The sequence below is a fragment of the Lichenostomus cassidix genome, chromosome 3 (assembly GCF_008360975.1).
Source record: "Lichenostomus cassidix isolate B80296 chromosome 3, HeHo_3.0, whole genome shotgun sequence".
In the NCBI taxonomy this organism is placed as follows: Eukaryota; Metazoa; Chordata; class Aves; order Passeriformes; family Meliphagidae; genus Lichenostomus; species Lichenostomus cassidix.
In genome coordinates, this window is record NC_139483.1 from 45,821,035 (window position 1) to 45,848,998 (window position 27,964).

The 27,964-nt window shown below is 40.1% G+C and overlaps 2 long non-coding RNA genes across 2 annotated transcripts in view; one reads left to right on the plus strand and one right to left on the minus strand.

Moving 5' to 3' along the window:
• Positions 1 to 27,964, plus strand: part of LOC146439624 (uncharacterized) — a 39,729-nt gene that overhangs the window by 9,343 nt on the left and 2,422 nt on the right. Inside the window, exon 2 of the long non-coding RNA XR_014850856.1 lies at positions 2,040 to 2,178. This is a non-coding gene — a long non-coding RNA (uncharacterized LOC146439624). The remainder of the gene's footprint in view (positions 1 to 2,039; positions 2,179 to 27,964) is intronic.
• LOC146439625 (uncharacterized) lies at positions 1 to 27,964 on the minus strand. Its single transcript, XR_014850857.1, has 3 exons — positions 27,660 to 27,964; positions 9,240 to 9,336; positions 1 to 26 (listed from the first exon to the last, which is right to left on the minus strand). It is a non-coding gene; the product is annotated as an uncharacterized LOC146439625 (long non-coding RNA).

Consider the following 27,964-nt stretch of genomic DNA (forward strand, 5'->3'; position numbering starts at 1 on the left):
GGCCAGCCAAGCTGAGATGTGCTGTCCTGTAAGAGAAACCAGCCCCAGGGACCAGGCTAAGGTATGAGATGGCCAGAATGACAGTTCAGGTTCACCAACAGTTAACTCAGCACTGTGTGTTTAAGAGAGCTGTAGTAATGGAACCATAAAAACTCCCACTAGTTGAGATCTCAGTTTGAGAGCTTCCTAATGCATTACATATTTTAAAGTTTAATCATCAGCCCTTCTCCAAGCAAAACTCCTACTCATTTCAGTTAATTTTTGTCAGAATCAGTCCAAGTAGTAGGTAACAGTCTGAAGTTAAAGTAAAAACAAGTTTCTAATCACAGAAAAGAAGTTATGAAATAGTCTTCCAACAGCAATGGTGAGTGAAAACCAGTATGAGTGAAAAATGTAATAAAATGTAATAAACATATATTATTGCAGCTTCACAGAACTATGCATAAGGAACCATAGAGGTCTCATCTGGTTCAATTTCCTAACTACCAAAACCCAATACCTAGTAGTAATCTGAAATTTGTACATGTATTGAACTGTTACTGATTAAAATAACTGTCACTAAATATTTATTATTTTAGTGAGGCCATCATCCTCAGAAAAAAAATAGAAGACTTAAACCACTGTTAGTAACTTTTTATAAATAATTTTTCAGCTTGTTTATAAATACTTGATGCCCAACAGCATAAACAGACTTTGTTTCTAATTTAGAAAGTTTCAGTTTGATTTTTAGAAGTAGTATTTCTGTCAAGAACTCTTGCTACAGTATTATGCACAAATTTTTGTTTTAAATAAGGAAAGTCTACAAAGGCAATGCATGTATTAAATTGTCAAAGAACCTGTGCATTTTTAAAGCAATAAATATTCATGTAATTAGTGTGTTTCAAGTATGATTAGTACTCATAGGAATTCTGGGATTTTACTAAGCAGTACTTTTATATCTAAACCATCTTCTATGCATCAGCTTATGTAAGAGAGAAGAACCCCCAAAACAACATACCAGAAAGGACTCAGAAAAGAAAGTAGGGTTTAGTTTTATAATTTTGATTATGATTATCCTAACCCTGAAAAAAAGCCAAAGGAAGGTCACAACAAAATAAAAACAGGTGGGGAAAACATTTAAGAGATGGTGTTAAGATGCTTCAGCTGGAACTCATAAGGTACCTGTATAAAGAACAAGTAACACCGCTGCACAGGAGTTGAGTTTTAAAATGTCTAAGTCAAGATTTCCTAAATAATTGGTTTCCTTTTGGTTGTTCACCTGTGATAAAACACTAATTTAATTTATACAACTTTTAGTTTAAGCATGTATGTAATTGATTTTAAGTCGTGATTTCATCTGATTTAATCTACAGCCTTTCTCATACCTGCAGCATAAGTAAACTTGCAGTTTGCAGTTTAGATAATGCAGCTTCAAAACGAGAATTACATGGACCACATGGCCATGTAACTGGGCAATTTAACTACAAGTGCTCTCTGTTTCTTTGAGGTATGATAAATTACAAAGGAAAATTATGTATATAATCACTCTGAAGAAACACAGGGATGAAAAAACAGTACCTGGTGTAATTTCAGAGTGGTATCAAATAGAAACGTTGTAAATGAGAGGAGAAAAATGTTGTAGCAGTGTGCAATTTTTTGTTGAAATGAAAGAGCATGCAGCCATCGATGATGCAATAATAGAATAGTGTACAAGGTTAAATACTATGCATTGCAATAAAGGAATTGGCTTCTAGATAGTACACCTATGTTTCCTATAAGGTGTTTTTCACTGCAGTTATCTTTCTCACATCTAGAGCTCTTGCATGGATAGAGTGAAATAAAAGATGGATTCGTAACAATTCCTAGAGAAAAAGTAAAAAGTGGATAATTTTGAAACTGCAATAATTTGATCAAACTTTTAAGAAAAACATCTGTGTACATTGGAAAGTACTTTTGCAGTATTGTGGTGGCACTACTTCTAGGCATTAGAAATTAGGCTGAAAATAGCTATTGAAATATAGTAGAGTTGCAGTATCTGTATCAGTTTACGTCTTTTTCAGATAATCCAGTGCCCTGCCTCTAAATCTGCGGATCAGATAATCACTGTGTTTAAATGTACTCTAAAAACATTTTGCTGAACAGAGCTCCAGTGTCACTGTAATGTAGCTAGCAGAGATAGCCAGGTAACCAGAACAGAAGGTATGTATTCAGTTCACATAGCTTTTAAGCTTTGTACTTAAAGGAAAATATCAGCAGTTAAAAAAAACCCACCTTTTTTTAAAAAACAGTTCGGTATATTAAGAGGCCTCATTACTGTGTTTTGTAAACAAATAATGAACTTTTTAAACTCCACAAAAGTCGGCAGTACTGTGAGCATTAATTTAGTTTAGTGCTCAGTAGGGGAGCATTTCAAATGTAAATCTGAAGGCTCTTGATCCTTGACCTTGTAGAGCTGACTAGTGTAGATTGTAGGGAGATCTCATGTTCATGCCATAACTCCAGGTATTATTGGGCAAAACTCTTCAGAGCATCATCCTGGCTGCAATGCTCTGCTAGATCACCCTGTGTAAGCAGGAACTCTCCCATCTGCCCTATAACAACCCTTGCAGAAGTGGAGGCAGGAACACAAAGCTGCAGGAAGTACCAGGCAGCAGTTTGTGGTGCACAACTACAACCGCAGCTTGCTCTGCAGCCTGTTTCAAAATAGAGCCCTCATTAATCAAGATAATTTTATGAGCAGAGTTCTTTTATGTCTCTACTCAACACACAGTACCTGGACTATGGTGGCAACAGCTGCCTTAAAGATACCCTACTTAACAGTGATCAACAGATACTGAAAGCAGTACCATGTGTCTTTTAATCACATTGCATAATGCACAGTGTTACTTGCATGTAATCTAAAGCAAGTACTGTTTATATTCCTTGGCAAGGTAAAGGGGGCTTTGCCATATCTTTATGGTAAAAACAGAGAATAAGAAGTAAGCAAAAGGTTTCTGTCAGGTGAAATGCCTGAAACACTGTTAATAAAGTCATTTGTTGAGCATTCTAATTCCTAACTACTTAATCCTGTAGGAAGATGCCTACCTTTAAAGTATTTATTCCTGTGGTAAGAAAAATAAGTGCCAGCCACCTAACTCAGAGACATTAGAAATGCCTTACTTAGAAGGCAAGCGTGAAGGACAGCACAGCAACAAACTGATTTGTTACAAACAAATCTACATGTAGAAAAACCTTTCCAAAACCACAAAGAGCAGCAGAATTAACCTGGGCAAAGGCTGGGTCCTTCCCACTGCTGCAAAACAGGTTCCTTGGAATGCATGAAGAAAACCTGGTCTGAATGTAAACACACTGAGAGCATGGAGCCATTGGCTTTTGACATGCATACAACACAAAACAACCTGAGACATGCATACAACACAAAACAACAGAGCCCCCTCACCCCAACAACAGCAGAAGCTAGGAAGTATGTCAAACACATACTGAATTTTTTCAAAATATGTAACAGTCCCATTACAGGAAAATTTTTCTCTTCCATGGTACTCTCAACAAAACATTTGTCCCTTCTACTAGAAAAAATACAATTATTACTAGAATTCCTTTGGTTTCCAGCATGTGGAAAACAAAATAAATTAAATATTCTTCTCATGTTTACTGGCTTATTTCTACCAGGGTACTCCCCCTTGATTAAGTTCCACAAATCTTAGATTGAAATTTATGAACAAACAACTGTCCTTGTTATTTGTGCTTTTGTGTTTCTGTTTAAAACTCAAAGCCTCTGCCTTCCAATTGTATGGAGTTTTTTTTCTTATTGATAGCTTATTAAAAACATTTCTACTAAGGGCCAGTTCTTGCTCCTCACTCACATTAGTTTGTTTCAGTTCTTTTTTTCAAAAGTGCCTGGCTGATACATGTTCTCATCTTCATGAGAAGATCCCTTTCTAAAACAGGAAGAACTTCGGAGTAACCAACGTCATATTAGGCTTTACAAAGAAGAGTAAAGTCAGTAAGATATAGAAAGCAATCTTGCCCTACTCAGGACTGTCTTAAGTGAGCCTTTCTAAACAGTGAGTGCAACAAAAGTGTTGCAATAGCTGGGGTAGTTCACAGAGTTCACATCTACAAAGAACTTAATGTACAGGACAATTTAAATGTGCCAGGAATGCTGTAGGGTATAGTTCAACCCTCAGGGAATAGATTAAATTGGTTCTCTAAGTCCCTCCCAGGCTTATCTCCATTATATGTGATTCTGGTTATACAGTAAAAATTTGTACTTAAAATGCAAATATTTTCATTAGATTATCATAATTTTTACCCTTGTGATCAACTCCTTTATCTATGTAAAACACTATCATGTTAGACATATGGAAAAAATGCTGTCCAATGAAAACAGAAAAAATATCTATATTCTCACAGATTCCTATGGTTCACAAAAGTTTATATCTCTCTTTTCTACGAACAAGTCACTTTATTTTTTAATACTATTTGGTATTAGAAATTATTATCTCATGCATTATCAGTAAGTAAGAAGACTTGTTGACAAGTATTCCAGTTTTTGTATTCCAGTTTATATAAAAAGGATTGGAAAGGATCTCCTGGGTTATCAAGACTGTGCCCCTGTTATCAGAGTCAGCCTTGCGGTCTATAATTTATTGAACTTCAATTTATTTGCAAAGTTCTGTCTTAAAATACTGCTTCCATTATGCTGACTGGGCAGCTGTTCACCTCTCCTCTGATGTTTCAAAATTTCTGAAGTTTTCAAAGTATATTTACAGTTTTTACTACTTCAGTCTTGTGCCAGCACTGATCTTTATGTTAAATATCAACTTTCTGTCCATGAGAAAGGGAGATAGCAATCCTAACCTCTCTTTGGCTTTAGGTTTTTTTGCCTCTTCTTTAGCTGGTCCATTAGACACATTTTAATTTTTTCCACTAATTTTCATCTTTGATACATTAACTTTTCTTTTACTTGATGTGTTTCTTTTGATATCCTTATCAGCAAGATCTTTACCATTGTTAAAGACATATACCTCATCAGTATGGTATAATCTACTCCTAAAGTATATGTTGGATCTTCTCTTATTTTAAACTTTTCTCAATATCTTTGGTTATATTTCCAAGTCTTGCAGAGGACTGAGATATGATCAATGGATCCAACTGCTTACATTATAGCCTTGCTTCATTCTAATCATAGGCGCATGTTTGCTATTTATACACTTCCCTTACAATCTGACCAAGTCACAGCCTCTTATTCAAAATCTTTACTTCTGCATTCTATTTCACATACTAGTTCTTCAAACACAGTGATTTTTTTAATATATTATCTCTGCCCCAACCTTCAAATGAGCATATTCGGGTCTTTCAACTTTGCTGCTATCTCAGATATTCTCATTTTCATTTCTCAGTGTGAAACACCCTTCTCCCTAAATTGTGTATTTCTCAGTAGCTTAGAGGCAATACAATTTTTTACCTCTACTTTTACTGCCTTTTCTTGTTTCCATGCTCTGTCTTTCCTCTAATTGTTGGTTATTGGCACTTATTTAAACCAGCAGACACCAGCCAACATTCACACCAGCTAGATTTTGTGTATGAATGATAAATCTCAATCCCATTCACAGTTTAGTGCCAGCTGATAGTGGGGGAGAGAGAAATCCACCACTGTGGTGCAAATTAGCCTGCCTTCAGATAGATAAGCAGGCAAAGTTTACAAAATTACTTCTTTAGCAGCAATTTGCTGATAAAACCTGAATCCACCAGAACTTAAAGAGAAGCTTTATGGCTGTGGACTACATGACTTTTCTAACCGCTTCTGCAGCTTGCCTGTCTGTAAAGGAGCAATAACACCCTAGCAGAGTTTACGTAACTGCTACTCAATATTGCATTAAGCTTCCTCCATCTGACATGTAAAACTTCCACCTGCTCAGTCACCCAAGTCCTGACTTGAACTAATGACTTTTGATACTACCGGGCTATATTTGCTCCCAGCAGGCTGATAACAAAGTGTACAGAGGATCGCCTGATCCAATTTATGCTATAGTCTGAGACAATAATTATTTTACACTGGCTGTTACTACCTAGCAGCAGAATCAGTTTAAATTTTTTGCTGTGTAGAGAAGGAAACTGCAAATGCAGGGAGAAATCCATGTGCTATGGTGTTTTAAAATGTGGGAGAGATGCTACTGTATCATTAGCTATAATTTTAAGATTTAACAATGCTGTCAATGAGCCTTGGTATTTTGTCATTGCTGTACTATTTGAAAAACTCTGTTTCTCTCCATTGGCTTCTTCTTTCATCTCTGTGGTTGGCAGCCTTGTTATTTGTTTTTCTCTCTAATGGAAATTGTAGAATTACTGGTAGAAAGAAAAGTATCGCTATAAAAAATACACGATTCTCCCTCCTTAAATACATCTTTTTCTCTGCTTAAAAATCAAGATTTTACAATGTAAATGAACACTGCTTCCTCCCCCTCCCAATTTGTTCCAAAAGCAACAGGAGCTTTTAAAATCTGTTTCACCCTAGACTTACCACTGATATAATTCTGAGTTACTGTGAAAAGTTTGTTTCTGTCCACTCCCTTCTTTTTTGCACAGAGACGTTTTCACAAATCTCCTGTTATCAGGCAGTGCTGAGAGTAGAGCAACTGTGGAGTCTCTAAATGCCAGCAAAGATGACTGAGTTTGCAGTGATAAAGTACAAGAATAAACAAAACATTGTAGCATGCTTTAAAGATTCAATCCAGCTCTGCATTCGAGCATTTTCTATGCCTGATCCACACAAAGCAAGTATAAAATAGGCCAGCAAGTACAAAATAAGCCTGTGTATTCCACCAGAGCACAATAAAGCAGCTCATAAGCTTTCTGTTTAAGCAATTGTAATGTCCTGATTACCAGGGAGGCTTCCAAGCTTTTGAATCTGGCAATTTTTTTTACTACTGTTATGCTTATTTACAGGTGGCTAATCTCCCCTGCCCCACCCTTAATGCATGTCCCATTTCTGCTACTATATGCAGAATCAGTTTTCTGGATGTTTCCTCAAAACATATGACACAGTTCACCTTGCCACCTGTAGATAGCTCTATCTGCTCCAAAACAACTTGTACCTAAAAAGAAATGAAGAGAGAAAGAGCTCCATTCACCTCTAGAATGACTAGAAGCTGGTCACTGGAAGTCAATACCAGCAGATCCACAGACTAGAAGATCCTTGAGAAAAGCAGACCTGGCACTGCTGTACTGAATTTAGTGTGTCAATGTGAAACCAAGCCTCTCAGATGACCAGGGACACCTACCTGGTGAATTCAGGTTGGCATTATTAGGAAGCAACAGTGGAAAAGCTCAGCTGCACCAGTGGTAGCCATCCTGAGCAGGTGACAGCAGAACTACAAAACTAGAAAAGCCCAGGCTTCCTCAAGTGCTAAAAATCAAGGTGTGCTTTGTGGATGGATCATTAAATTCCACTTCAGTAATGTGGAATTAAACTTTTCTTTTTGTATGTGGCACTGTACCAAAGGAGCAGCATTTTTTACTTTATCTGGGAACTGCAGAAGGCAGATGAGGTAGAACATGGCAGCATCACCGTGGCTTCTCCTGCCTCCCAGATCATTTACTGGTGTGAACTCAGCAGGGATTTTAGCCACAGGTGGTGCCATAAGTGCAGTGGTTCAGTCTCCAGTGGATACCCTAAATTCAGCTCTTCTAAAGGGCAACTGGATATTTCAGTTCTGACCCACAGCTAAATGAATAATAAAAAGAATAAGCATAAACCTTGGAGGTGGCTTTAAGCCCATCCTTGGGACTTTGACTGGGGTGTGAAAATTTCCAAGAAAATGCAGAAGACAGAAGTCCAGGAAAAATGAGAAAGCATCATGCAGATAATGACACGAAGTCACATGCCTGAATGCTAGATTTCATTGTCAGGGCTCCAATGTAGATTACAAGTCTGATGATACTCTAGGTAACTATACAATCTAATATTCCCGAAGTTCTCCTGCCCTACTTCTCAGGAAGCATATGAACAACAGGCAGATAGGGTTAAAACAAGCAGTGTGTATTGAAATGCCAACTTATTCTATTGACATTTGCAAGGATTTCATAAGGAAAGATTTTTTCTTGTCAGAAGAAGAGTTTTGTGCCCAGGTTACTTCTAAACTGTAGCATATATCTATGTCCCATACAGAACAGTGTGTCTGTAACCAAAGGCCAGAACAGGTATTTGAGAGAGAAAAACCATAAACATATCAAAGGGAAAGAAAAGGATTGTGGAATAAGAAAGATAGCTTGCTTTCCATTTCTAGAGGCACAATGAAACTAAATGCCTTGCATGAGCTACCCTGTCAATAGCTTAAAAAGGTTAAGAGTGGGGCATTCTTTTTGTGCACGCGACCTTTTCAGCAGCATGGCAAACAAAATAAATAAAGAGAATAGGCCAAGCCCAGAGGTGAGTTTATATTTAAACACAAAGTTTACGTTCAAGTTTCTAGGTGAAGAGTTGGAACAATGTGATGTAAGCTTGGATCTTCTTATTAAGATCAAATTGCATAGTATTTTTAGACTTTAAAACTACATTTTTTGACCCAAAATTTAATTCAGGTTTTCTTTTCTCTTGGATCTATTGTGAATTATTAGCACTTGACATTCTATAAACTGGGTCTGGCATAGACTTCCACAGACATAAACCCAGAGTCAGAGTGGAGCTGTTGAGCTGGGTTTTTTCTCTTTTCAGTAAACACAGATTTATAATGTGCCAAAAATTCTACAGATCCCTTCAGTCCAAAGTCAAGAGGGAGGCTTTCAAAACATTCTAGGCTTTTTTATTTGAACCACCTCGTAGCTTTTTGTGTAGGCATTCCTTCCCAGCAAATAGCACAAGAGCTAGCATGCTGAACAAATAAATACAAAAAGATTACTGAGTGTATAACACTTTCCCCCAAGCAGCCTCCCTCTACCTTGCATGCACACACTGCAGGTTTGAATTGCAAGTGTAATTTAATTCCCACAAAACAAAACAAACAAGGCCTGCAAGGATTCAGAAAAAAAATCGTATTGAGTCATGGCAACTTGTTTCATGTGTGAGCTTACTAAAGATATAAAAGCTCCAGAAATAATTTCTGCTTGTTGAAACATTTGTTTAGACCTCTTCTTAACATTCACTTACAGTGTCACAAGGCCATGATTCTCAGTCTCAAAAACCAAGCTCACTTTTTCATAACTCACCATCTCTGAAGAAGATAAACACATCCAAGGAATTAAAATTATATGCCACTTACCCTAAGTGGACTGGTTCACTGTAGTAGAAAGATGAACCTTTGTGCCATAAAAGTAGTATACTTTTGGTCTCCTAAGGACTACACCAGCAGTCTTCAGCTTAAAAGAGAGAGAAATAGAAGCATTATTACCACAGTGTTTCACAACATCATATCCATACACAAAGTTCACAGCCAGTCCAAGTCCAGTGACAAGTGGTGGTCTGTAGCACTGCATTGTCATGCAGCAAAAAGCCACTTCCTTGTGTGCATGCCCACAGCCATGTTCCAGCTTGCACAGGGAGAGAGGTGAACGGGTTAAACCTCTATTTCCACTGCTTCTTGACAAGGCTATATGAAGGCTGAAAGTCTTAATGAAGTTTTTCTAAGGTTTTATGTCACATCTTGGCTTCCTTTTTTTACACCATTCACAAATAGAGTTCAATCTTTGGAAAAGGTATTTTTATAGAGGTTAAAACATACATGGTTAGAAGAATCTGATCTAGATTTGAAGGTTTCACGTGGTTTCATGTGAAGAGATGTCAAAGTTTCTTTACTATATAATGCACATTCACCATCTCCTCTTTCTCCAAGAGACCATTCTCTCCTCATGTCTGCTTGTTTGGATGGTGGACATCCTTGACAGGGCAGGCGTGAGTGGCAGAGGAAATTCTCCATTGTAGCAGTGACACAATGTGATACACCCAGCGACTGCCTTGGAGAGAGTGGCAGTATGCACAGGAAATCCTTAGAGTTTGGTGTTCGTTACATTTTCCCATGAAACCAGAACTGAAAGAAGACATAATTATGGAGAACCTTTTTAACTTGGCCTTATGATCTGGGACTTGAGAAGAATTGGTAATATGTCAGATGATACAGGTATATAAATAAATTCTACACTTTTAATCATCTCTATATTCACTCCTATACTGTGGATTTTCAGAATAAGGACTGGTAGGGACCTATCATAGCATGGCACAGGCATTTAGAAAAAGTGGTATCATTGCTAAAGGGATAAGGATATATCTTAAGAATGCAAGAACTAACCCATTTTTTACCTGTCAGTAAGTGTAAATACTGCCACTAGTATCTTGGGACAGATTTCTCATGTCCTTTGCCACATTAGTGTTGTTTAATGAATTCTTCCGCTACTCTCTCTACATTATTTTTCAGTTTCATTTATTTTTTCACTTTGTATATTTCCCAAGGCTCAAGCTGCTAGTCTTCCTTTAGATAACAAAAATATTAATTTTATTTTCATTTTCCATTCTCTCTCCATTTGTCTCCTGTTCTCAATTTCATTTCTTCCCACTGTGTTTTCTACTTCCCATTTCTGTGTCTCAGTTTCTGGCCTTTGTTTCCATCTCCTCCCAGTCTGCAATCTTGGCTTCTTTTCCTTCTCTCACCCCTTGCTTTCACAGTCTCTCTTCTTGACTTTAGCTCAGTCCTGTGTCACTTCAGCTAGCCTGCTAAGCTCTCTGAGGATGCATATATATATGCACTCACACTTACTTGCCTAACTAATTGCCATGGGCTATTTCGGGCTTCACCCCATTCTCCATGACTATTTCAACTGAACAGTCACTTTGGGACTCCTAAATGTGCTAAGGAGGCTGGTTCTTATAGTGGCCATAATAAGAAATACTCCTTCAACTTTTCCCCTTTCACCAACTGCAGTTCTTGCCTGTCAGAGTTGTCTTTCAACCTGTGAGTGCAGATAACCTGCTCCCTGATCCGCTGTACTGTGCTGGTAGATCTCTCCTCAAGTGGCACCTGTACACAATAGCCACATTCAAAGGAATGTGTGAGAAACACAGACTTTCTCCCCAGCTGAGATTTTTTTCTGGGGTTTCTGATCCATACAAACTAAGCAGTAGCTATGAAATAGTCTAGTCCATAGTTTGCACCAGTTCTCGTTGTCTTTCTGAAAAAGTCCAAGTCATCTGTTTGGGTTTGTCCATTTGCTGCCTCGCTGTGTCTTCAAGTGCCAGACTCCCTGGAAAGGCTGTGTTGTGCCTGGCTGCAGTGGGAGTACCCCTACTGCCCTGATTAGAAATCAATTGCTATCTTGTCCCCATGTTCATGCCAGTTATTCAGAAAAGAAGGCCACCCCAAGAAGAATTGGTAGGCTCGAATCAGCCCTTAGAGCCAAGTGTAAATACAGCCTGGTGGGAGAGAGAGCTGGATTTAGTCCTTAATCAGGCAGTGAGCACAGTAGTGTGGCTAAGTATAGAAGCCACTTAGTTTACAGTACAGTGACCCAATAATTATGCAAGATAATACTGTATGCACTTAGCTTGCCTGTACCATTCAGAGCACTTGCCAATAATACATGAGCATATTTCATTATCTCCTTCCCCAGCTTAGGGCTCTCTATAAACAGTTTGTTTTCTCCCAAGATTGCTGGAGCTATGGCACAGAGCACTGTCTAGGTATATTTAACTGCATGGATCATTCCAACATGCTTCTTTAAAAGAAGATCATATTGTTTTTCCTGCTTTCCATTTTTGTAAGCCTAGGCTTTGGCCGGAGGGTACTCTACATATCTGGCTGTAAATAGACTGCTTGGAGCCAAGCAATGCGGTGCCTTGACTAATTTCAGCATTCACTTAAGCTAAATTATTTATGATACTCTCTGCACAGGCTTTTCTCTGTTGTTGTTGTTTTAATGTCGTAATCTCAGCCAGAATAAAGGGATAATTTGCATGCGTTTTCAGCTACTGCAGTAGCTAACACATGCCTCTGAAAACTGAAGCCAACTACAATATATTCAAAGTTTTAACTGAGTGGCCAGAAAAGGGAAATCTTGACATGCCACTAAATCATGTCCCTAATGGTGAGAAAGCTTCACATTTTTACTTAAGCAGCTGAAACAACATCAGAAACATTTTCCAATGATACAGTTATTCACTTGTATCAAGAGCTCATCACCTTTGCTGCAGGAACGTAAATCAGGAGGATGTTAAGCTGTGAATGGTCTATTTTCACCTCTCTGCTGATATTATGAGTCCAAGTTCATCGCCAGCAGAGCATGTCTCTGTCGTCATGAGAATGTAAAACACCGCACAGGCTGAGGGAAGAAATACAACTGTGTTTTTAAGGAGCCTCCTAGTTTCCAGCAGGCACAAGGCATAAGAGATAAGAAAGAAAATAAAAGTTAGAAGGGAGTGCAGAGCAGAGAGGTACCTCCTTCTCCACCAGCTGGTGGCTTGCCAAAGAAAACAACAGAAGTGGGGATTAGAGTTTGCAAGGTTGCACATTAGAGGAGGGCTACCTATTCCCTGCCTTTTCTCTGAAAAGCTGCCATGTGAGGAGAAACATTCCTTTTATTATTTATGGGGACAGCCACTCTTGTTTATTATGCTCATGTTACTGTGCTACATGCCAAGTACAGGCCCTCTTTTTCACAGAGAGGTTTTTCTTTGTACAGAGGGGGGAAAAAAAGAAACATAACACCCCCACCCCCTGTTTGTAGGATTGGTGAGGAAATTAAAGCCAGGGTAGTTAAAGGAGGTCTTTCTACAGAGTTGTGAATTTGCTTAGAAAGGTGGCAGGAGCAGAGCATTGCAGTGCCCTGACACCATCGTGCTCTGAGGGATTAGCAGGAGATCTGCATCGAGAGAATACCTGTTTGCCCCAGCACTGTCCAGGCCATGACATCCCTTAATAGCCAAAGGAGTGAAGAACTCACAGCAGAAGAAAGATTAAACAACCTATAATCTGAACATCAGTATTTGTACAGCTTGTAGATATTTTCCCCCCCCCTCTGGGTTTGGAACAATGTTGATAGGAAAGAAAGAAAACAAGTTTATTCCTCAACCCTTATTTTTTTCAAGGCAACTGAAGGACAGCTGACCTATTTTCTGCGTTCTGCAACACAGGAGGCTCCCCAGCACCTGATCACTTCTTTGTGTCTGTCCCCTGAAGCATGTTTAATACTGAAAGGCCTGGCCCTGGTCAGTGATTGCAAAGGAGGAAACCCTCGGCTGTGCTTGGACTGCAGCCTTTGTACTGAATGCAGGCAAGGATTTGAAACAATCCACTGAATGCAAAGCAAATCCCAAAGCAAAGGGAAGGGAAACCAAGCAACAGTACTTTCTGTGGTAGATGGCAGTGAATTTATTGCCTGGCAGTTCACAAACTGCCTACAGCTGGGGGAAATTGCTAGTTCAATTCTCCCATGTTTAATGTGATTACTGGTGCTGGTTCATAGGCTTAGTTTCATTCCTTTGATTTCCTCTCCACTAACAAAAACAAAACAATCAAACAGAAAAAAAGTGCAATAAAATCTCTTCCAAAATACAGAATATAAAATGTATTTTTCAAACCAGAAAACTTCACTCATTCTGTCTTCAGGGTTTTTTCCTAATTTTTAGCCAAATTATACTGAGAAAAAGCTTTTTCTGAAGAATAAATATGCCATGTTGTAAGAAAGGAAGAGAACTCTCTCTCCTTTCCTGGTGGGGTTTTAAAGATAACACTGACTGATGCTTCTGGAGTTTAGAATCTAGGAATTAAATATTTGGATATGGGAGATAGCAGCAAGATAATAGATTTGCAGTGGCCATGTAAAAACATTATTTAGTTGGATGGTGAGAGAGTACAGCTCTCTCCAGCTAGAAAACTGTGGTGAGAATGAAGCTCCAGACTTCAGCATTGCAGCTCCAACACAGAAGCTTGGTTCTGCCAAGAAGAGATAAGAGAGCAAACATATTAAAAGAACAGAAAGACTCCTATCTTGCACACCCATTTTCAGATTTTAGCCTTAAAATACAGGATACAGCCACCTTGTTTCAGAAACTGCATACTTCTTCACAATGGCCTTAGAATGAGATGCTGAGCAAAGATTTTCCTGTTTATCAGCAAAATAAATACCATGTGACAGCAATATTTCAGGTGGAGCCTTTTTCTTTACTGGGCATGATCTGAGTCAGAGGACAATTCCCAAGAGCCAAAAGAAACATGCAATAAAGAAATCTATTCCAACAAATCACATTTTTCATGTCATGAGGCCCCTATATTAAGTTTGTTTGTAAACAAACTGTAGGTTTAACATGCCAATTTACCCTTGCTTGCAATAAGTTGCTGAGCTTACTCGGATTTCATCCTTAACATAGTATTAATAGTTTTTGCAAAGAATATACTTAATACCTTCTCAAGGCAGGTTATTGAATCAGAAAGAATGATAACTTTCCGTGCTCTTTCAGACTTGTCATGGTGAATTTTGCAGATATGGTTTCTTTCATGGAATGAACATGGATGTTTTTTGTTTTTCTCATAAAGAAGCAGAACTCTTTGCTTTGTTATAAAAAATCTGATATATGGCAATGCAATACTGCTCTCCTAGTCCCTGTATTGCCCTCCAAGCCTACTGCAGAATGAGGTTTTACTTGCTGATTTTATTACCTATTAAATATGTCTTTTCTGTCACTGACACTGTCCATTTGACTAAATTTACACTCATTCTGCAACTACTGCATTATTTAAACGTCTATAATTCCGCTTGTCAATGATTGTCTCAATATTTCTAATTTGTTAATTAACATTTATAATATACCTGATTATATTTTACTTATTGTTGGCTTAATTTACATTGAATAAACCATAAACAGTTCATACCAGTTATCAATTTAGTTCATTACAGGATTAATGTTATGCTATTGTTGACATAAAGCTACAGTTAATAATTCACTTCATTCCCTCTGCCTTCACCACCACGGCAGGCATGGAGTAATTTTCCTGCTGTTGGTAACCCTGACCGCACAGCCCTGCCCAAGGCAGACATTATCCAGCAGGTTTAAAGAGGAATTCTGTTCCAGAGATCTTTTTTGCATCATCATATTCTTTCATCCCCTCTCTGTCCTTACCGAATGAACACCACACCGAGTCCATTAGCTTCAAAGGAATTACTTTTATTTATATCAGGAGATGTCTGGGTTTAGTGAGCTCTACCCTTCTGCTGCATCACAACATCCCTCTCTCACTCCAGTGCCCTAGCAGCCTTAGTTTCTTTACTCCTTAATTTTTTCCTACTTCAGGCTTACTTCTGGCTTTCCCTGCTCATTGTACCAGCTGAGACCTCACAGTCCTGCCCAGAGCTTCTTTTACTGCAACCACATTGATCCCTTGTGGTTTTCAATCCTGACATTTCTACCTGCATTCCTCCTACTCAACAACTTTATAACATTTGTAGTTATTGTATTCTAGTAGAGGGTGTCTGCAGCCTCTTAAAACCATCCTCCCAACCTCTGTGTATTTATAAAAATCCCAGATTTCATTTCTGCTATACTATTTTAGGTTGTCTTCCCTCTGAGTAACTAGACTGTCTCACACTGAAGAAGTGAGTAGGTGAGGAAATCTCTTCCCAGCCTCAGTGGACCTGATATCTTCCCTCCTTCCAGTAAATTTCACCAGCTCTCTCTCAACCCCTCCACACTCTCCAAACAGTACAAAACCACACACTTCTCTCCTTCTCAAGGTCCTCCCACACTCTATCCACTGGTATAAGTGATTATCTAACTTCTCTATTTTTTGGTTTGTTTAAGATTCAAATCTGCGTAAGTTCTTGCCTTCACAAACCCTCTCCCTTATCAAGGGCCCGTGTTGGTGACTCCTACTGAAGCCCTCACTGGGGAAGAAACATACCCAGGCTCCCAGAGCAGTGGCTGGACCTTGCTCTTCCAGCCTAGATCCCTCCTGTCCCTCGAGAGGGGGTGACACACTGTGGGGTGGCTATCAAACTCAGCACCTGCTGATGCCAGGCTCCAAATTCCATGCCCAGTTGGGAGCTGCTCACACTCCCCAGACCCACAGTCTGAAGGTACAGAACACACCCTTCTCCAGAATCCAGTCACTGGCCATTTCTGCAGGATGAATATAAGCCTTTATTTTGTCTAGAAATGCCTCTTTCTGTTGTAAGAAGGATGGCTAAAATGGTGTCCACAGCATGCAGAGCTGAGTGTTTGCCAGCAGTTTTTCAAAACCCTCCCTGGTTGTGTTTGCTCATAAATGTTGATCCCAAAGCCTGGATGTGATTTTATTGTATTGCACTTCCTGGCTCCAGGTCGGCTGACTGTGTGCTGGGATTCTTGGGGGAAGAAACGGTATCAGCTTGTCTGTTTGTAAATCGTGCTGCAACATGTACTTATGATCGTCATGGGGAAGATCTGGGCACCACTACAGTACTAATAAATGGTCAGTAATAATAAAAATAAGGGAATAAACTATAAACAAATAGCAGCAGCAGGAGTTGGCAAGAGTCAAGAGACTTGAATGTTTTATTTTCTTTGACTTTTTCTTAAAGTTAGTAAAAAATTTGTATATGAGGAATCTTTTCCAACAGAAAATGCCTCTTTTTTTTCCTCAGAGTGAAAACTCAGCAAACAGAAACACAAATGCTCCTACACCACCATATTCAAACTTAGTTGATTCACGGGTATGTTAATTTACTGAAACAAACTGTTTCAGGTAAATGCAAGCATTTAACAGGATTTTAAAGATAACCCTTTAAATAAATTTTATTTATTATTTTATTATTCCAGAATAATAAAGGTGTGTTACCTCCCTGGCTCCTTCCCCACATGACCCTTTTAAAGCTGCGCCTAATACCTGTTTGCAGCACATCTACAGTGAAATGCCACATTTCACACCTCAGCTGCACCCCTTGGCTCACATCTAGTTTTTGGTCCTTGTAGAGGGCAAGGCAGCTGTGATGAAAGCATGATCACAGCAGCCACTACTTAAAAATCTGTGAGACAAATTAAAATTATCTGACAAATTCAAATTCAAAACCCACCTCCTCTTGGTTCTACATTATGAAATTGCGAATAAAATATAAAAAAATCTTCATCCCAAACATAGTGGCTATGGATACCTGCAAGCTGAGATGAAGGTGGGCAAGCCCCGAAGCTGGAGGTGTCTGGGTAACCCACGGGGCAGAGTGCCAGTGTCTGAGGGCTGGGATCCCCAGGTGCTGAGTTTTGGGGAAATCCCACCTGCAGGTACAGATCAGCTCCTCCTTTGCAGTCAGAAAGCAGCAGAAATGGTCTTTTGCCTGGGGAAACCAGGTTGCCACATATTCTAAACTTATATTAACAAGGGCTTTTGTAAGGCTGTACCCTTATTTTTGAATAGAGAAAACATAAGATTAAGGGATAGGATCTAATTATCATCATTATTATGTCAAGATAGATGGCTTTGTTTCTTGTAACCATTTCTTCAAAAAGGAACCTCTGAGACTATTTTAAAAAGACCTTTTAAAAGTAAGTTGAGCAATTTAACAGAGCATCTGGTTATTTCAAAGACTTTGAACCCAACAAGCTACCCCTAGAAGAAAAGCTAATTTTCAGCTGTAATTATGTTACATGGGTCCTGGAGGAAACCCAGGGAAAAGGTGGCAGCACAGAATGAATGCAGCCACCCCATTCCAGGGCAGACAAAGCCCAAGCAGTGTGAATGTGAGCTGGTGTTTACCACTTGGCTCTGGAATTATGATCTCAAGTTAATGCTATTACATTATTTGTACGTAACAAGAAGATACTTCAGGAAAGACTGTTACAGCAATTTATGAACATTGAGCTTCCAAGAGCCCAGTGAAATTCCTGTTAAGAGTTTTGGAGATAATGAAGCAAGGTGCTGTAAATTTAAATTACTCATTCATCATCACACAAGTTATTTAGCAGCAGAAGCCCAAAACCCAGAACCCTTTCTGATTCTTGGTAAGCCTGTAAAAAATGTTCTGAGATGACAGAGGGTTTCTGAGGGAGGGGCCAGGAGCTGATAAGGCAAGAGTTGCATTCCAGCCACCTATCTCCTGTTTACTTCAATCTGACCACTGTGCAGCATTCTTTCTAGTGGAAGGAACAAAGTGTAAATCTTCTTCTTCCCTTCATTCTTAAGGGCCAGGCTCCATTCCTGGGCAGAGTATGAAGGGTTACCTTATCAGGAGAAATTCCCATGTGGCACAGCCTGACAAACAGCTCAGCCATGTGCAACGTGCAGTCATGGGCTACAGTGAGAGGAAGAGCTGGTGGAAGGTGCACTGCTCTGCAATATCTTAGGGACAGATAATACTGTAATGACAACACAATCAAGTCTGAATGGTCTGGGAGCTTTAATGAGTTGTAACAGAGCTCTCCAGTTGGGATAATGTGGTGACAGAGATCGCATGCTCTTCATAGTTCAGAGCATTCCCTAGTCCCTTGGCCTGTGCCACACAAACAGTGCAAGTTTTAAACTCTCTAGAAAGGGTTTTCCATGTCAATGTCACTGGTCAGGGTTTCCCACTCTGTTTTTCGAATGCAGGAAGGGATGGCAGCTCCCACTGACAGCAGAAATAAGTCTTGGCCTTATGAGGAATTGTTTTTCTCAGAGGAAATCTTAGCAAAAATGTTGGCACCCTGGAAGGATCTGAGGCAAAGACCATGCTGCTGCTCATGTGTTCAGACAGACGGTGCCAGCCCCTCACAGTCCAGGAGGTGCTGAGTGTCTCAGGACATCAGTTAGAGACCATGAAGGCTCTCACCAGCCCAGAGTTCTGGGATGCACTCTGTGTGCAGTGGATCCAGCTGGTTTGGTTGATCACACCCTAATCATAACCTACAAGAGCTTTTGCTCAGACGGGAGGAAATTCTCCTCCTTAAAGTTCTGTTCCAGTTCCTTTTCAGTACCAGCACTGGAAAAGCCCCTGCCTGCATCACACCATGCTGCAGAGTCACTTACATCTGCCCATCCTCTATCTAAATAAGTCCCCATATCAGCTACAGTGTCCCAGCCAGAAAGTAATGATATTTTGGTTTACTGAATGTGGTAAGTTTTCACTACTCTTTGTGGGTTTTTGTCAGTTTATCTCTGTAAGAGAGGAGACCTAAATTTTCATCTGTATTTGAGATGGCAAGGATTGGACTCTATTTCAGCAGGAGTCCACGGGCTCGTGCAACACTGATAAATAGTTAGGCACACCAGAGAGTGCAAATAACAGAAATTTCCTTTTCAGATTGTGGAGTGGTATCTGTCAGGCAGGGGCTTCTCCAAATGTAGAGCATTTTGTCTATAGGTGGGCTGCTTTAAGAGCAGTGGCAACTGTGTATTCCTAACATCCTTTGAAAAAGTCTACAATATCATCTGTTAAAAAGCATCTGGAAAATCCACCTTAAAAAAACCACACCAATGAAATGGCCTGCCAAGCTGCAGCTTCCCAATCCTTCCATTATAAAGAAATTTGCTTATGGTGCAATTTACATAGACTCCATATTCCAGCAAAAATACATCAAGTGGTATCAGGTTACTAGAATCAGTCCTAAAGCAACTGTTTCCTAGAAGGGGAGGATAAAAAAAAAAGAAGCAGCAGCTTGCTTTGCACTCAGTAAGTTGTTGTGACACAGATCTCTCAGGAAAAGCAACAGGAACATGAGAAATGAGGGTGGGTTGCTTGGTTGGGTTTGGGGTTTTTTTTGTTTATTTGGCTCTTGTTTGTTTTTGTTTTGTGTTTTGTTTGTTTGTTTTCTTATGATAACCTAATATGGTAATTAAAAGCAAAGGAAACACCCACTTTTCAAAACTGAACTGTTACCAGTTTTTCAGCAAGGACAATGTCTCTGGCCAGCAGTCTATCTGCTACAACAAAACAATGACAATAGCAATACTCCTCCCTCTTCTTTGAGAAATTTATTGGAAAAAAACCACTTTGTTTTATCTAAATCTTCAGATGTTACAAACCCCCTTGTCTGAAGGCTTTGATGACCAAAATGTTTGGACCCTCTGTTTGGGGTCAAAGAATCTTCCTGAAAGAAAATACTACAATCTCCCACTCACTATGGATAAACTGGTGTTGTATCTTCCAGCAGAAACTGACCATTTCAAAAACACAATTTGACATAAAAGTAAAGAAAACATTTACACTTTTTGCTGAACTAAGGTTTTACTGTAAGGGAAGCAAATATTAGCAGAAGCCAATGCAGCTGCTACAGAGGGTTGGTGCTTTTTTTTTAAGAAGCTACATAGATGTATGAAACAAAACTAAACCACATGTTCAATTAGTGGGAGTTAAAATAGTTTCACTAGAATCCACAATCATATATTCATCAGCTGAAAACACCAATTTTTATACAGGGAACTTTTCCTTACTTTCCCCACTTTTCTGGAGCAGAAACAGCAAGCTCAGATGAAAACTTGAGCCCAGACAGTTCCTTATTTCAGAGATTAACCCGAGTACTTGAAGAGCACTGTTACACAAAGTGGAAGTGACCTACTTAATGACTGTGACTCATTTCTCTCTTTCTTTGGGCTGGTACTTATTTGCCATGCCCCCATTCCCCTCACCCTCAGAGGAAGAGATCTTGTTTTGATGAGCACAAGCATATAGCTTTAAATATGAATCATTGCAAAATGTGCTCTGGGTGAGCCTGAGGTATTTGGAGCTTCATGAAACTTCAGCTTCACAGGAGTCTCATTTCGGCAGGCAGGAATTCTGCAGTTACACAGATAGGTATTATGTTGTCTTACATGGTAAATCTAGGCAGGCATGTGCTTGTTTAGAACATTTTAAAACATTAGATCTGCAGAAGATACTGACTTGTCTACTTTCTCAGCTGATGTGATCACCTGCTCCCATTACTTGACTTCTTGAGCAGCAAGAACAAGGTGATCCCGAAGAGGTGACACCCATGTGAGGTATTTCATTTACATACTGGCAACAGTGGTTGAACTTACAGCGTTGATGCTGCATTATGAGTTAGGATAAATGGGAGAAGGAGCATGACACTGATCAGAAAACCTGAACAAGGCTGCAGCCTGCCTGTACTATCCAAACCTGCCCGTGACTATTATTCCTGTAGCCATGAGATCCTAAACATGTCTTTTAGTTTCAGGATTCTTCACAGTAATCTTCTCATGAATAGTCATTATGCACGCGGAGGAAGAGATTAAAAACCAGATGGTTGACTGACATCAATCTAAGGCCTGGCACACTGCAAACTCATTAAGAAATAGCTCTCCGAGCTTCCCACGCGAATACTTGCCACGTGTGACTCTGCCCTTTCTGGACTCCTAGCCTGCCACTGTGACTTGCAGCTGGGTACTCTGGTGTTCCCTCACACCCAGACTTTCCACTCCCCCATATAAACTCTCAGGAACCCACCACGTCCTTGGTCTGACCTGGTCTCTGTCTTGGCACCACAACCACTGGTGGGGCATCATCTACTCTGTTGAGCTGTACAGCCACCAATCTGTCACTGCTGGCAGACCCAGACATGAGCCTGGGCTCCCCTTTGCACAGCTGTCTGTGGCTCAGAGTGGAATGACTAAAATCTCTGCACCATTTTCTATGCACACAGTCCTTTCAAAAGCAAAAGGAAAAGAAAGGTATTTGTATATTTCTCTCTCTCTTGTCCATCTGGAGCCACTGCTTTAAATAGGTACTGAGAGATTCTCCAGTACTAAAAATAGGTAAAAGCCAAGACTGGGGGCTAGAACAGCCTTTCAACAACCAGTGGCACTACATGGCACTAAACTGAATGAACTAAGAATTTGAAAAACATCTGTATTTATCGTGAAGTTTTTCAATAAAAGGAAAAAGTGAGCAAAGTTACTTTCTTATATTAACATATATTTACCACCTAATTTCCTACAAGCAATTCACTTTTCTAGAAGAGTCTCTGTATGATATAGATTGAAATGTCTTACACTATTTACAATATTGTTACAAAACATATCATATGGTAAAATCAACTCCCTATTTCAGTTTCTCTTTCTGCCAGCGGTTGGTGCTTCTTTACCTCATCTCCAGCAATCCTTTCTGAAGAACTTCATTATTCTGCCTTCTCTGACAACCACAGCAATCTCCTCTATGAGTCAGTTCTTCCAATCATGCCCTGTGCAACTTTTAATGTATTAAATATTAAAGCTCAGTAAAAACAAAAAAAAAAGGAAACTAACCCTAAAAAAACAGCCAGAGACTTCTCTTTACATGGTTCTCTTTCCCCATGTATGTTCAGTGCCAAGCTGGTCTCAAAATAACTTCCTTTGATGGTTTATATCTTTCACCCCCTGCCAGATAACTCCCCTCTTATCAGCCTCTTTCATTCTTCAGGTGAGGTTTTTTAGATATCATACAATATAAGAATCTAATTTAAAAGCAATCAAATTAAAACAATCACTGAGTAAAATGTGTAAGAGTCTATGCTGAGGGTGTGAGAATTCAGAGACTAGCAAAATACTAAGAAAAGCAGATACACAACCAAGCATCAGTGATGGGCTTAGTGATATTTTCAAAGTGATAGCTTCGAAGACCATGTCAGAGGAGATTTTTTTGTAATTCAGAAAGTTCCTAAGCTGCTAAACTGAGAGAAAGCCAGAAAAAAAGGACCTATTCTGCCAGGACATAGCGAGCAAGAAGGAATTTGGTTTCCAAATGCTTTAATTTCTGTTTTGTCTCACTCTACGTTTTATCTGTTTTTAAAGTTATGGGATCTAGCTTCTCTTAAAATAAAACTTAGGTTTGCATTTAAAAGCTCTTTTACAGTTTTGAGAACACCCAGCTTAAAAAAACAGTTTACTCAGATCTGTCTCAACATTCTAGCCAGCTTGGAGTCCCATCACACCACCTTAGGTTGTGAAGAACACACCTATTTTCAGTGCAGAGTAACAAGAACTAAGCATTTCTAAATGTCACACTGTCAAAATGTCTTGCACCTTGTGATAGACACCTGTGCAGCTGTGGTGTTTTCACTTGGGAAGAGGCACTTGCTTCGTCTAGTGAAACAGGACACCGATTCTGTCTCAAAACTTTCAGAATAACCAAGATACAACACTGTACAAAGCACACATCAACCTTTTTGTCTGCATTTACTTCCATGACTTACTGATCTTTGCTGTCACATGAGATTTGTACTTTGTATTACAGTGGGGAATTGGAATAAGCAGCACAGGAAAATGGCTACTGGAAGAATGAACAGATGAATCAAATGGCTTATTCAGCTAGTTAAGGACAATGGGTCTGGGTCTTACAATGCCATTTTTGCACAGAAAGGCAAACTGATAACTCTTGTTTCCTGAGACACTACACAATTCCTCAATTTGCAAGCATGGAGTCATTTGTACTGGGCTCATCACCGTCATATTTGACCATCAGAGACTTTTTTTTTTGACTTGGTAGCAGCATATCCAGTTCAAAGAATGGCTGGGAGTTTTCCATTTGTTAACTGAAAAGAATATGTCTTTTTAATATATACCCACTAAGGCACAACAAAAACATAAAACTAATTCAGGTTGGAAGGGACCTTTGGACCACCTCACCTCTGCTGCACAAAGCAGGGGTAACTTTCAAGGTTGCTTTAAGCTTCATCCAGTTCAGTTCAGAAAACCTCATAGGATGCATTTAATTTCAGTCAGGGGTTCTCCGTTCCAAAGCCAGTCCCCTGCCAGGACCTACTCATTTCTCAGTATTCCTACTCCGAGGAGACTTCTGAAGATCAAACAAATTTGATGCTCTTTCATACTTCTCTATGGCAGCCTCCCATGGTACCCTGAAGAAGATGAAATCTGCTCTCCTAAAGATCAATATCATCACCCTCCCTTCCATTTTTTTTCCTCACGAGGTTAAATTTTATCATTGCATGGTCACAGTAATATCAAATTGTAATGTAAAACAGCTTGCCAGGTAAACAGTAGAACAGTCACAATATCAGCTTATTTCATTGTTTCAAGACAATCCTTTATAATGCAAATATCAAACTCATAAAAACTTTACTGTGATGCAATGCCAATGAGAGTGGCTAGTGTATATCTTCCTATTACTTGTCAGTCCAGTCTTACCTTGCTAGTTTTACCCAGCAATGAAATAGTTAACAACACTTAATAGTACATTGCTGCATGATTTAAGTAGTAACATGCCATTAAGATGAATGGCAAAAGTTCAGATCTTTGAAGATCTTGCTCTGCCTGCAGACACCTTTGTATTGCTTATCTTTGGCTTGCACTTTCACAACCATCCTTAGAGCCATTTGAGGGCCAGCAGGATGTTTGTGAAACATTAAAGCCAGAGGGTAGAATACAAAGGAGCATCCTCTGTGGGACAGATTTATCCGGTGCTCCCTGTGAGCCAGCTCAAACTGCCCACACAGTGTGTGTCCACATGATTTATTCACTACTCTTGGGTCATATACTCCCTTGCCCCTCCCTTCATCTCCTATAGTTTTTCATAATTGCTTTAAGAGCCATTTGTACAGATGGAGCAGCAGAAAAACTACTTAGAACAGATATGGCATTATCTCACTTGTGAAAATAAACACGTGGGTATATGCTTCTATACAGACGCACATTCAAGTTTAATGTGGTGATTCTTGTTTTTTTGCCTTCCCCCTCATGCCTTGTTGACATACATAAAGATGTTGCCATTAACAATAGTTTGAAAACAAGTGAGCATGAGGTTATGAATAGAATTTCATTGCTGTGCTATTTTGTCAGTACTTCATTTTACATGCCATCCATAACATCTCCAAATCAGAGTCTGATTGACTGAATATGTTTCAGCTTTAGCTAATAATAACTATTCAGTTTTAGAGACATAAACCATTGCTTCTCAAGTGTAGTTCTAACAAGGAGTTTGAGGAAATCAAGGTCTTGATTTTATCGTGGCAGTGAGTTACAGCCAAAAAACTTCTAATATTTTCTTCAGTTTGCCAAACAAGATGTTGCTGTATTTGGGCAGCCAGGTAAAAAATTGTCTAGAACTTCAAGATACTTGCAATATATATACCACATGTAAACCAGAATGCAAACATTATGATATAGTAAATAAAAGCAGAAGAAATTCCCAATAGCATCCTGAAAAATATTGACAGATCAGTCTTCCATGCTTCCTCTCAAAATGGAAGAAAAGGGGTCTGTTATGAAGTAGCTTAGTAGACTGCCAGCTCCTTTTCTGTCTCTCCAGGCTGTGGCTGAGATCTTAAAAGTTATTCAGGCACCTGACTCTCTTTTGAACAGCTCTGGGGATCTGGGCTGTGGTTTCTTCTGCAGGGTCATGTAGATCTCTTTAGAGTTCCTTTTTCTTGGGCTCCCCCTTTCTCTTTCATTGATCTTCATAATTTACTGTTTGAGTTAATTACTCATTACTCATATTTATCACAGCCGCATCTGGGTTAGCCAGTGCAGAGCTCTACTGAGTATACAGACCCAGACTCTCCTTCTTCCCTCATCCAGCCTGTGTTCCCAAGTCCCATGATAACCATGGATGGATTGAAAGCCCCAAGCTGTAGCAACGTCGGGTTTTAGGATTCCATGTGCTCCTTTGTTCCTCTGCTCTGTATACCATTGGTTCATTTTGAAATATGCTCTGCTGTACCTCAAAACCTATTGGTGTGTACCCTCCTGCCAATCTTCCCTTCATCCTCCTGGGACTGGCTCAGAGAGAGCCAGCCCCTGTCCCCTCTCCTTCCCCTTAAAAGGCAGAGCCTGGACCAGCTCGAGGTCTTGCATCTCTGGGCTGCTAGCATCTGCTACCTGCCTTGTCTCCCTTCCCCCTTCTCCTTTCCTGTGACCCTTTCCCCCGTTACCCCAAATAAACCTCTAGCAGAACAGAGATACAGCCCAGTTCTTCCTTCGTATCACTGTTTTCCTGCTTGAATTGACGCGGTTAGAAGACTGCCGCCATGCCGCAGAACCTCGGGGGCCACTCGCCCCGGATCCGGTGGGATTTACAAGAACCAGAGACCTGGTCCGGGGGGGCAGCCGGCCTGTGCCACCCTCCCGGGCCGTGATACAACACCAAGTTAAAAGAGGCATCAGGTGCCCCCACAGCCCACCTCTGTCAATGCAATAATCCGGACCTGTTTTGCCCCCAGCAGCCCTCAAAGTGCCTTATCTACATCTCCAGCTCTCATCCACTGCATTGCTCACAGCTTTCAAATCTATTATTGTAACACAATCCTTTGAGCAATTGCTATTGCTTTTAAAACCAATTTATTCCGCACTCATAGGCCTCTGAACTCCCATAATATTCAGATTGGTGCCTGCACACTAAACTCTGGTTGCTAACAGAGGTCTCAGAAAACTATCTGGTTGCACATTCAGGCTGGTGCAGAAAACAATGAAAAGAGAAAAGGAGAGAGGCACATTCAAACTACACTTATTAGTCTGTCTTCCTGAATTGAAAAATTCCCTCTGTTCTAAATTAATGATAAACAGTTCCCACACACTTGTGCAGCATAAAGGCTGTTCAAAAGCTTTTTCTTATCATTACCCAGTGTAAAATGCTGATCTTGCACAGCAGTTCTGAAAACAGAAAGCAGGAAGTTTTAATATATTTTTAAATACACTTAATACACTAATGCAGTTGTTTTTGGATTAATTTAAACTGTGAAGGAGGTACAATAACTCCATTCCCTGAGCATCTGAATCTCACTTAATAGTTCAAGAGTTCAGAGGAACAAGGGCTTATGCAAAGCCCATCTGTCTGTCAGCCCTTTCCCCAGATACCCTTGAACATGGTGGTCAGTTTCAATCATGTTTGACAGAGCAGCAGCCTCTTAAAAACAATTTCACAGCAATCCGTATGGGAAGAGGAAAGGGGGAAAGAGAAACTGGTGCACTTCCATTTAGCAAGGAAGAGGCAAGCAAAAGCCAGTCATTACCTATGGCTTTGGTGGGCATGCAGCTCTAGCCTGGTCCTTGCACACACAACCTCTTGTGCACTTATCTGGCAAAAGTGGTAAATGGTGAGAATATGAGGAAATATTTGAGTTGAAGCGCAGCATAAAGTGAAATTATCACTGTAAGAAAAAATGCTGAAGAAATAGGATGAAGCAGAGGCTTAGGAGAACCAGAGAAGGAATAATTCTGGGGATATGGAAAGAGTCTGGGAATATTGTTATGGAGAAGTCTTAAGATGCCAAGAAGAAGACAAGGTAATTTTGGTGAAGATCATAGGAGACAGGTGTGGCAGCTATGTGGGAAACGAGAGCTCCATATTTATATCTCTTACAGGTTAGTGTGGAGTATACTAACACACACACAGAGAGCTTTGGACCCCATGAAAATGATTCAGTCACTCACTCATGACATTTCACTGTATTAGAAACAGGACTGATTTCAAAGCTAGATCTAAATGTATGACTACACTGATACAGAGGCTTGACCTTGATATTGCTTTTAACCACCCCAAATGGCCTGAGCTACAGTTCTCCACCCCATCACACTGCATTGCCTACTCAAACTATCTACATGCTCATGTCACCAGCTACAGTGTGACAAGAAGGACTCTTGGTCAGGCCCCCTCCACCATGCTCCTATAAACCTAAATGTGGCTCCCAGAGTCACGACACCACGCAGGCCAGCTGCTCCCTGAGGCAGGATGATCCAGGAGACAATGGGAACTCAAGCTAGCAGGACCCAACCTCCCCAGGCAGGTCCCATCTACAGCACCCGAATGAAGTGAGCTGGACAAACCTGGAGACGATGGCTGGCACCAGCCAAGAGCCCAGATCATGAGGCAGCAGCATAGTGATGAGACAAGTCTGAGGTGAAGCTGGAAAGTCAGTCCATAGGTCAGGGTGAGGAGCAGGTCTCATGATGGCTAGGAAGGTCCACAACAGCCAGGCTAGACTAATCCAGGGTATCAATCTGCTGGTTGAGGTCTGGATTGATAAGGCCCAGAGTCACAAAAGGTGTAGCTACAAACATGGATAAGAGAGTAGCACTCCTCCATTACTGCTCAGCCAGGGCCTGATAACCCTGGGTGGAGGTGAAATGGG